This window comes from Opisthorchis viverrini (assembly GCF_000715545.1).
Source record: "Opisthorchis viverrini unplaced genomic scaffold opera_v5_6, whole genome shotgun sequence".
Classification (NCBI taxonomy): domain Eukaryota; kingdom Metazoa; phylum Platyhelminthes; class Trematoda; order Opisthorchiida; family Opisthorchiidae; genus Opisthorchis; species Opisthorchis viverrini.
In genome coordinates, this window is record NW_008751662.1 from 391,917 (window position 1) to 403,347 (window position 11,431).

The window sequence follows — 11,431 nt, forward strand, 5'->3', positions numbered from 1 at the left end:
GTGCGTGTGTGCGTGCATGTGCGCGTGTGTGCGTGCGTGCGTCTGTCGGTGCGTGCGCGCGCGCGCGCGTACAATACGAACTGACGCAGCGTGACAATTAACACCACCATCTAGGCCACAACAGACTTTTGCAATGTGCACATAGATGCCGCTCGCTTGGTACAAATCTGGTGGCTACGCAAAAGTTTGTATACAAGGTGAACGTAGCCTGGCTCAAAATTCTCGGATGGTTCTCTTTTAGTGTACAAAATTGGTGGATAACCCCGGTTTCATTTAGAAAAACAAGAACAGAGAGGATGAGCGACTGTGACCTGGCCGGTTGCTAGGGTTAAAGGCCAAATGCAGAAAACGAACAGCCTGGTAGAATAGGGGTTAAGCGAACGCGCCGCGTAAAGTCCACCTGAGGGTCTGTGTGGAATAATATCCAGGATGCTGAAGTATTTTCCTTGATTGCGCACTACCAATCAGGCTGAGGGACTCATCCTGTAGACCTAGCCTCAGAATCCACACCAACCATACTATGTACGTGAAAACCGGATTAGACGTTTGGGAAAATGGAATTGAAGATTTTTTAGCGGGAATCTGCCTTCTATGGTATCCTTCGCTCGAATAGGCTAAGATTTGAACGCTATTGAAAGCGCGAAGTATTTCTAGCTACTAAACAAAACTCCACCAACCGGAGTATTGTTCTCACCAAAAAATGAGGTAGTCCTTGAACAACGAGTTCGTTTGAAGAATCGTATAATTGCATGCTTCATTTGGAAATCTCAATTGCCGAATATTTATTTGCGAATGAGCACTTGGGGGGTGAGGTGGACCAAGTAGTTAGGGCGCGAATTTACTGACCGGAAGGTCCGTGATTCGAACCCTCTGCCTCTCAACTTCCCCTGACTAGGCTTGGGCAACCTGGCAGTATCTCAGCCCTCGTGCTTCCTTCGGGTGGCATGGCAGCTAGGCACCGAAAGAGTGCTACAGATGAATGATTTCTTTAAATAAGCACTTAGCGCCAGACTTATTTACCCCCTACCGTGTGTTTAAGTCCCACAGTAGACTATTTTTCCAATTACAGAAACCGAAACGTTCCGAATTACAAAAACCATTCGATGTTTTATTCTAATACTACTTCAGTAGAGTAAACTGCCGATGTGAATCGATCGGACACATAAGAAAGAGTATCATAACCAACTTGGCAAATTTGCGAGGGACTTTTACCGATACCGGAGTAGTGAGCCTGGAATTTGTTAGCTAATGGGATTCAACAACCCATCAACGGTACCACAGTCGGCATAGATTGGCTTCAGTTGTGGGGTGAAATCTCGAGGTGAAAATGTCTGTTTTTGGCCACGGGAGTTTTCAACATGAAACTGAACGACGTGGCAGATGAGAAGAAAGAAATTGCTGTATCAAGTACTATCTGCATGCATAGCGTCCGCACATGGACACTCGGGGAAACGTGGACAAGATTAGTTCACCATGAGTGAAACTCAACGTCTCTGGGAGAGTGTCACTCTAATGGGTCATGATAGGTACGAAGGTAGACTATACAAAGTATAATACAAAAGTAACTGCACGGAGTTCGCCTCTCCTTAGAACTTTAAAATGATGTAAAAAATTAGATTCAGAGAAGTTTGGTAAACAATTGATGGACTAGTTTGAAACGAAGACTACTCAAAAGGTCCGAGTATCTTCCAATTGACTGAAAATAAAAATAGCCTTTGGTTTTCATAAAGGGAACTACTCACAAGGTTGCTGAAAACACTTCGACAATCCTCGACCGGTTTCGCTCTTCTTGAGGCTCACCAGGTACGTGTAGTCCCCAAGTTTCCTTCGGCCATATGTTCCACTTGAACCCAAATTGGACTGTTTTCGATAAATACACTAATTTGCAAATCAATTTTAATTTTCACGAGAGACTCAACTGAATCTCTCGAAGAGTTTTCAGCAACCTTGTGAGTAGTTTCCTGTATGAAGATATACTGCGATATCTCGAATGTCGTGCCAACTAAAACATCAGGTGGCCTGTGTGCAGCAAATTCAGTTGTAGAATATCATAAATGGGAGATTCAGTTGAGTCTCCCGTGAAAACCAAATTGATCTGCAAATGAGTGTATTTCTCGAAAACCGGTGGATTAGTTTGACTAATCAGACCGTCCCGAATATCTTCCAGTTGACTGAAAATCAAAATAGCCTTTGATTTGTTCGTTGGGCAGAGCCATTCGGTTGCAAACGTTTCATCACCGGTCGTTTGTCAGTGCGTTACGAGCAGAATTCCGTGGTCGTTGGTCGTGCATGGGTTGATTTAACTGATGGTTTGTCGTTGAGGCGCGTATTCCTATTGGCTTGTTGTTTGACCCACATGCAAGTTGGTGGATGTCGAATGACCCTGATACTCGTGTTCTCCGCTCTCCTCGTCGGGAACTTTGCTTGTTTGTCTCCAAAGTAGGCCACGTTTCTGAGTCTGATTCAATATTTTCATTAAGCTTAAAGGACCTCGGTCGTAGCGGTGCATGGTGGATTTTGACAGGCCATCTTGGAATTCTTCTTCGCGTCCCGTACTTCCGCATGCTGGGATCTTTACGTTTTTTCGATCAAACCTGTGTCCTTCTTGGTCTTTATGATGGTAGGCAGTGTCTTTTGATAGCTTCGCTGTACTTTTTGTTCCCATCCTCAAGATTTTCTTCCAATCTAGGAGAATACTTGTTGCAGTCCATGAAGCTGATTCTTTGCACCAACTTCTTTGCTTCGGTTTCATGGTCTTGAGATCAGTTTCACCAAAGTGGGGGCTGGTTCGTGGGCTGCCAAAATTTCTTTCGAAAGTAGTAGGTAGCCTTACTGTGAATTCACATATATTCTTGACGTACGGAGGAACTGCCGGCTTCCTTCCTTCCGTTCCTGTAGCTGTTGCTGAGTCTTCTTCTCCGGGTTCCTTAAGACGAAATCTCTGGGGCATCCGTCATTTTGAGCTAGTTCTACCTCACTGCAGTGTAGTAGTTCTTCTCTCTCTTGAAACAGAGTTTGAATCTAACCTTGGTCCTAACGATGGTTGCTGTGGTAACTAGCATTTGATCGGTAGGTACCTTCCACAGAGTTTCATCCATACTCACCAATAGGTGCCTATGAATAACATTTCGGGGAGGGCTTGGCCAAGGTATGACAAACCACCCGTCGACCCAGCAAACACCCTTCCATGTGAACGAGTGAGGTGATTCATCCCTCTAATTGTTCCGTGGGTTGTCTACTTTCAGTAAATCACTTTCTAACTAAAAGTGGAGAGTCTCTGAATCCCATCCTATCCCGGGCCTTGTGGATTCCGCTAGAAATCGGAACGCAATAGAAGCTTTTTGAGTGAAGTCGCTGTGATAAGTCGTTCGTGAAATTTCGATCTTACCCAAACGTGTAGACCAACTATTAATTGTTATTACTAATTTAAAGACATCAGAAAAACCAACAAAAGGTCAGTGCATGGTGTTAATTAAAAACTGTTAACTTTTTGGTGTGATAAACAATGAGAGTGGTGTTGTGTACAACACATCCGAAACGATGGAGTACAAATGTGCATGCAACACGCAGAAAGCATTTTACAAAATACCGGATAACATCATATGATATATATATATATATAATGATACAGATCATATATAATGAACACCATGCAGTAAATCAGTGCCTTTAAAATTTTTCCAAAATTTCTTTCACCCAGGAAAAGGAAGTTTTTGCGATTCCGAAGAAGTAAAACAGGAAAAAAATAACTATATATCTTTGTAATGTACTACTCATAAGGTTGCTGAAAATCCGTCGACCTTCAACCCTATGACTAGTACATTACAAAGATATACATGTATCGCCATATCTCGAATATCGTAGCGACTGAAACACGAGGTGGCCTGGTGCAGCACATTCAGTTGCCTGAGAACATCACAAACGAGGAATTCAGCTGGGTTCCAGGTGAATCTCTCGAAAAACCGAATTAGTTTGCAAATGAGTGTATATTCGCGAAAATTAAAACTGGCGTTTGAACAGAGTGGTTGATAGATAGCTCTGTGTTAAGTTTAGACTCGGACGTTGCGTATCCTGGTGATGGTCTGGATGTGTTGACCCGTGGACGCGATTAACCCGGCACACGTATAAAAGCGCTTTTGGTGCGACAGCACACACAGCATGATAGCAGTTGCTTGATGCTGGTTTGATCGAAGTAGATTGGATGGTGCTTGCTTAGTGCTCACAGTTGTGTGCCACACGACAGTTGAAACTTCTTAGGTTCCAGTTCACACTATTCACATACTTATACGTCAATTGCTCAGTAGTTGGAGAGCGTGGTTCGAACCCGATCTCTGCATCTCGACTTCTCCTGTTTAGACTTGGACAACCTGGCAGTATCCCAGCCTTCCTGCTTCCCTCCGGTGGCATGGCGGCTAGGCACCAGAAGGGTGTTACAGCTGAACGACCATCTTTTTTAGTCCTTTTTACATCAAGTGCAAATTTCTCCCCGACTGAGTGAAAACTGAGTGCTCGAAAGTGATGTGAAAACATCGGGAGCGAAACCTAGTGTAAATCTCGAAACAACTGTTGCAAAATCAGAAAAAGTTGGAAACTGAGCGCGACAAATGCATGGGATGACCCCAAGTTGTTATCTAACTGAAAGAATCTTTGAAGTTAACTTCCGACTATTTTACCCCATACTACTTACACAATTCTCTCCTGTGTTATCATGGAGCGTTTAGGTGGTATTTTGACTGAGGTTGTCGCAGGATTCTGGATTCTTTCATCTCTGTACACTCGACACGTTTTTGTGCTCTCAGTCAGACTAAGACTGCTAAGTGGTCGGCTCGAAAACCTTTACGTGATAGAATAGTAAATATCTTTTGGCGTAATAAGGCGAGATATTTGCCATATCGTCTTGCTGAAGTACCTCGTGTTTATGCATATTCTTCAAAGTATGTGGTATTAACTATCCTGGCGTTTTTCCACTACCCGCAACCCCTCCCCCAAAAGTTCTTGAGAAGCACATTGCTGATGGACCCGGTGTAAAATACCCCCTTTCTGTGCGCAAGAAGTAAGATGCATAAGATATCTCAACTTGTCTAGCTTGGTAAAATGTGACAGGTATGAATTTTGACACTGAGTAAAGCAAAATGCGATAGTACTCACGATATTTTATATCTTTCGGGAATTACAAATTATTGTGTTTAATGACTCTGGTCCAGGTTCATTGTGATTACCGATCACAGCGCTCTGGTTTGCAGTCTGTTGTTGAAACTCCAAGTGGACAGTTTAATACTTGTTTTGAACTAGAAAAAATTCAAAATTATTAATAGATCAACTGGTTATCTGAGCGATGTTTTTAGCGGCACGAGATACTGCTGTAGTTACAGACCTACGGCCAACTTGCTGGCTAGCACACGTTGTGATGAGGTCAGTTGGTCTGCTATTTGACCCCTGCTGCTCATCATCATCATAATCATCGACAGCATGACATCAGTGTTCAACACCGATGCTTCACTGCCGTACAACCATGACTTATTTGAAAGCCTTATTGTAAAGAAAAGAATAAAGGTGGAGGGGGAAGTGACTTAGTGCTGGCTTAACACAATCATTCCGAGGTGCCTACACCTCCAGACATTCACTCAGGCGATCTGGATAGAAACTGACAACAAGATCGCCACTGACATCGGTTGGTAGCCATAACTTGTAATGTCTCCAACCAGACACACTGAGGATCACGCGGTTCCCATCCTGGAAGGCGAGTAACACCAACAGCACCGAAACGTTTCGTGATCTCCATACTCCTCTGCCAAGTCAAGGGTTGGCCACCTCTCTGTTTACGCCACTCCGAATTCGGCATGGAAAACAGCACGCTCTCCGGCATACGCAACACATGTCCCAATCAACACAGCTTCTAGTGCTGGACACATTCTTCAATGGAAGTACCGGTTACACAACCAAAAACGCGCTTTCCAACTGTCTCGTTGCGGATTCGCCGACACCAACCCACACGAGCTATGGTTCTGAGACACCGATTGTCGAACACCTGAAGACGTCTCAGGTCCGCTGCTCTAATAGGCCATGGCATAACTAAAGGTTATTAAATGTACATCCGTCAGACCGCCATAAAACAAAAGTTTTGAATCAAACAGAAGGGCCATTATTTACTGGGTAATATAACTCTATACGTTTAACCTGAAATTCCCATTAAAGGTATACAGCTGGACGAGCCGATTTGAAGCAACTATTCAACAGGTCGCAGTATTGATAAACAACACTTAGCGATCCATTGTATATGAGCGGTTGAGTCGCCAGCACATTTGTCGCCAAGCGCGACCAAAATTAAATACAATAAAGACAAGAAATGGCAATAGTTTCCATGTGGAGCTGCGTTTTAACCTGGCAACCGTAGTGCTCATTCGTACGGGATAATCTTGTCACCAGGACGTGAAGTAATCCCAAGATGCAGAGCTGTGCCGCATCAGAACCTGTGTTAAGCCTCAAATCCGTTGTTCCAGGATGGGAAACCTGATATTGGTGAACAGTATTCCAGCCGTTCAACCCACAATCTTGATGGTGTCCTTAATTCCAGTAATAATATCAACACCATTGCTGATGGTAGTTCAAATGGTGATTCTGATAGTAACGTGAATGCTAACGTAGTCATTCTTATCATAAATTATGAGCTCTGGTTGATTTCATCTACCGTGATCAAAAGTACCAAGTCAACTGAATGGAAGGGACCACGCGCAGGTGAGCACCCGTCCACCTAGTAACCCGTCATAAGTTTAGCGAAATACACTCATTTGCAAACTAATTTGGTTTTTCGAGAGACTCACCTGGAACCCAGCTGTCCATGATGTTTTCAAGCAACTGAACGTACTGCACCAGGCAGCCTCATGTCTCAGTTGGTACGACATTCGAGATTTTGGGATACGTGTATAGACGTTATACACTACTAGTAAGGTTGCTGAAAAGTCTTCAGCAAACATGACCGGTTTCGCCCTTCTTGAAGCTCATCAGGTAGGCGCACCTGCTAGTGTATTGGGTCCGCTTCCTCAACGTTAAGCAGTGAACATATCCCAAGGTTAGGGTATTTACTCTGATTTGGGATAGATCATAGATCGAAATTCCAGAGCTTGGTTTGGCGTTTTGTGGGTGCTAGTCGGCTGAGTAGCTTCAGTGGTTCATCGGAAATTTCCTCTGGTTTGCGTTATACGTTTGTGCTGATTTTTACCTCCTAATTTGTTTGCACTGTATTACGTTGCACTGCGTTGTCTAGTATTGCATTTTGTCGCAATGTATTCCAGTCTATTCGAATCGACTCATTTTCATAGGTACTACAGTGAGATTTACGAATGACTTATCCTAGCATTTTGGGTACCCAAGAGTATTTGGGCCTACAGTTGTGCTAGAGCCAACCCCAGGTGGCACGCTTCGCATAGGTCAAGCTGAATTCCGAGTAGCCATATATGTTTACCTTGGGTGCGTCTTATGAGTGATGTGACCCTTCATCATCATCATCATCATCCGAATCATCATCATCATCATCATCGTCATCATCATCATCATCATCATCGTCATCATCATCATCATCATCATCGTCATCATCATCATCATCATCATCGTCATCATCATCATCATCATCATCGTCATCATCATCATCATCATCATCGTCATCATCATCATCATCATCATCGTCATCATCATCATCATCATCATCGTCATCATCATCATCATCATCATCGTCATCATCATCATCATCATCATCGTCATCATCATCATCATCATCATCGTCATCATCATCATCATCATCATCATCATCATCAACAGCTAATAAAAACCGCGTACTTGCCGCATAGTGGTTCTAGCTGCCACACTTTCGTTCACTGATGATTTGGGGAGGTAGGGTAGATCGCTGCGCATTGAAGGTGTTACCTAATATAATCGATGCGCCAATACAGGCGTGTCAGTGGAATTTTGATCGGAGAGATTGGGAGGGGGCTATGTATTGAAGGCAACACCTTGGATGTACGTGCACCTTTGAGAGCGCTACTGTGCCATATCTTACAACGCCTCTATCCAAGGAGACGGTAATGACCATCGCAGCTGAATTTGCTGGTAGTGGCTTTCATACTTCGCTGCAAACTCACTGTTTGACCTCCGCTGGTTAGCTTCCACTCTTCACTTGGTTGTGCGACTGAATTACGGAACACATAACCAAGCCAGGGTATCCTATCGAGTGTGGTCGGTTCAACTTCTGTGAGAGAGTCGGTTCTTCCAAGAACTATTTGGAAGTTCTTCAGCTTTACTGATCCGGTATTCCCACCAGAATCGGGCAATGCTTCGAAGACATCAATGATCAAACACAAAGTCTTTTGACGTCTTCATTGGGCAGCGACCAGGTTTCGGATGCGTATAGTAATGTGGAGCGACCCTGAACAGATAAGCTGAAGTCAGGCTTATACCACTAGGGATACAGGTTTATGAAAGCTGCTTTGGCCTTCCCAGTCCGGATGGAAATTTCATCTTTCGTGAGACCACCGGGACTGATACAGCAGCCCAGGTAGACAAATTTGTCTACTACCTCAATCCGCTCATCTGCAGGAATAAAGCTGATGCTTGAGCTCACCCACTCTTGCAGCAGTATCTTACATTTCCCAGGTGTGAACCGCATACCGAACCATGAGACAGAATCATTTAGATAATGTGATCTTGTTTGCATCACCAAGGTGCCAGATCCAAGAACGGTTATATCGCCTGTGTACTCGATATCTCTGAGTGAATGCCCAGGGAGCACCTTGACACCACAGGCATTATAGCCCAGTAGTCAGCCTTCCATGATCATATCAATGACGAAGTTGAAGGGGAAAGGTGCTGGCTGACACCACTTGATGTGATGAACTTAGGCGATAGCTTCCCGTAGACCTTCACACGGTCGCGGAGTTTGCCTCGCAGTGCCTTAATGAGGGTCAATAAGACACCTTATGGAAGACATCTTTGTTCTACAGACACTGCTACTGTGTCTCACAATCAACAGAGTCAAAGGCAGATCGCAAGCCAAAGGAGACCACCATGTTGGCCACTGGAAACAGTGTCGCCGTTTCAGAAACTTTCAGAGGGTGAGAATGCGATCGATGCATTTTCTTGTAGGCCGGAATCCAGTTTGGTTTCCACGGATCTGTCGATCCTTGCGTTCACTCAGCCTTCGAAGGCCAGAGAGCACCTTCGATGCCACAGCTACCAGGCTGATGCCACGGTGGTTTTCATACAGCGTCCGCGTACCCTTTTTGAAGATAGGGATGACTGTAGACATGCACCATTCTGCAGGCACCTTCTCTTCCTTCCATGTAGCACCCAATAAGCCTTGTCAGATGGGTCACCAGGGATTATCCACCTTTTTTTAAGAGAGCTGGATACAAGCGTCCGGTTCAGGTGCCCACTCACCTATCAGTATGGATATTTTGTACTTCAGTTGTACTTCCGATCGGCGATTAGGGTTTACATTCCGTTCACCCTTATGCACTAGCTGCAGAGGCTGTGTTGTAGGAGGCAAGCCAAACTGTTCTTCGAAGTGCTCAGGCCGGTTTTTTCAGTCGGCATTTTGTGAGTGAGCAGTACTTTTCATTTGTCGTTTCACCAGTTGTTTCTTCCTAGGACCAATCGATCGTATCAGCTGATACATGGCGCGGCTGTTTCCGGTAGCAAAAGCATTCTCCATCTCCCGAGTTTTCGATATCCACCACATCTCTCTGCCTTTTCTCTTCACTATTTGGCGTTTGAGGGACTTGCGGGCCTTTAGACCATCCTCAGGGTGTACTGCGATCCTCGACTGCCCACCTACTGGAATTGACAGCTATGTGTACAAGCTGGGTGTGTCGGTAGCCTCGGAACTGCACCCTCCTGAAGATCTTGTGATCGTCGGGTTTTTCACCAGATATTGTACCTTCAGTTGGCCGCAAGGGCGACTCAGCGCAGACCGAATGTGGCACGGGAGTCTGTTGCCGGTCCGTGTATCATTACACAGCAGATTTGAAAAGTGTTTTTGTGATCACACATCTTTTGCAGCTTTAATCATAAGGCAATGTCGCAGCCATCGATAACCGATAAAAATTCCGTAAATCCCAAGCTATTCGAACACGTGGTTCTGTTCGTCATTTTATTGTTACCAAGTTATACTAAATCTCCTTTCCCTTACATATTTGTGGAGAACCCAGATATAGGACAGCAAACGTTCTTCTCATCTCAGCTCACTTGATCGACAGCAGCTGACGACTTCGGTCTAATTTCACAGCCGGGCGAATGTACGCTGCTAGGATAAGGCATACACACACACCCACAGCAGATTGAGAGAGGAACACGTACACGTACGCAGATAAAAACAACACGTGCGCCTGTGTGCACCAGCAGCACACAATGGCGCAAACAAAGAAAGCGGTTGTGTACACGAATCCCCGGGATGGATTGAGCAGGACTCTGTTGACAAAGGGACAGGTTGCTATCATTTGCCCCTGGCAGGTCTGAGATCAAGCTATTCATAGGCGTTTCTAGCCCATTTAAGAGGGAGGTTTGTAAAAACTGAACCTCGGGAATTAATTTACTCAGATCATCCGTGGTAGTGTAGGACTAAAAACGTGATCCGCAGTGATCCGCGTAGAAGGGAGATTTATGTCTTCTGTACACAATCTTGTTGGTTCGGAACTCTGAAGGCTTTGGAAATAATGCTTTTCGTGTCCTGCTGGCAAGTGATGGATCTTCCAAGCTTCCATAAGAATACTGGAGTCAGACAAGAATATCATCTCTGCTCAACTTTAGCACTGCGCAGAGGGGGTCAAGATCCATGTGGTCACATCCCAGCTTGGAAGATTCCGGTTAACCTAGAGTGGACACAGATGTTATTTCATCTTCTTGTCTGACGGCGCAAGGTTATACTTCGGGATACATCGCACGCGTTGTACAGAAAAGAGCCAGAGAATACATTTATCTTGATGAGTTACTTAGCTTAGACACCATTGTCCGATGAGTGTTATGCGATAATTCTTGGTTGATTGATCGGATCTCCGAATTGACCTAACTGTCCAGGGTAGACACTACTGAGTCTAAGGAGTTATGAGCCCCAGTTTGCTGTTAGCCGTGTGTGGCTCTGAAGATTTGTAAGCTAGAGACAGAACTGTGAGTTACACACGGTGAAAAGAAGAAGGCCTTCGCTACGGAGTTATTTATTAGAGAATGCCAACTGGACAATCACAGACTATTGGACAAGGGAACAAAACTCTCATCTTGTTCACAAAACTGAATATCCATCTTCTCCTTGAACGCGTCTTCCTGAACTTTCTGGATATTCATTGACTGTTACGCAGTTACAAGCAAGCGCTACAGAGCGACTCCGCAAAGTCCGTAGGAGACCTGACTTTTCAAGAGACGCAAAGCGGGTTTACGAGAAAACACA